This window comes from Arachis duranensis, chromosome 10 (genome assembly GCF_000817695.3).
Source record: "Arachis duranensis cultivar V14167 chromosome 10, aradu.V14167.gnm2.J7QH, whole genome shotgun sequence".
NCBI lineage: Eukaryota > Viridiplantae > Streptophyta > Magnoliopsida > Fabales > Fabaceae > Arachis > Arachis duranensis.
Window position 1 is genome coordinate 12070878 of NC_029781.3, and position 773 is coordinate 12071650.

Sequence of the window (773 nt, forward strand, 5' to 3'; positions counted from 1 at the left end):
TACTGGATTCTATTCCGACATGATCGAGAACCGACAGCTGAATAGCCGTGCTGTGACAGAGCGCGTTGAACATTTTCACTGAGAGGATGGGAGGTAGCACTGACAACGGTGAAACCCTACATACAACTTGCCATGGAAAGGAGGAAGAAGGGTTGGATGAAGACAGTAGGAAAGCAGAGAGACGGAAGGGACAAAGCATCTTCATACGCTTATCTGAAATTCTTACCAATGAATTGCATAAGTATCTCTATCTTTATTTTATGCTTTATTCATAAATCACCTATAACCATTTGAATCTGCCTGACTGAGATTTACAAGATGGCCATAGCTTGCTTCATACCAACAATCTCCGTGGGATCGACCCTTACTCGCGTAAGGTTTATTACTTGGACGACCCAGTGCACTTGCTGGTTAGTTGTGCGAAGTTGTGATAAAGCATTGAGATTGCAATTGAGCGTACCATATTGATAGCCCCATTAATGATCACAATTTCGTGCACCAAGTTTTTGGCGCCGTTGCCGGGGATTGTTTGAGTTTGGACAACTGACGGTTCATCTTGTTGCTTAGATTAGGTATTTTTCAGAATTTTTAAGAATGAATTCTAGTGTTTCAAGGTGATGTTCTTATCATCACCAAATCTGATTGATCTTCATCAATTTAGCTCTTGAATGCATTGTTCTGCTGAAGCTTGGCTAGACATGTCTAATTTCTTTAGACTAAAGCCTTAGACTAACATTGCATGATTCCTGGAATTCTCATTAAGAATTTTGATA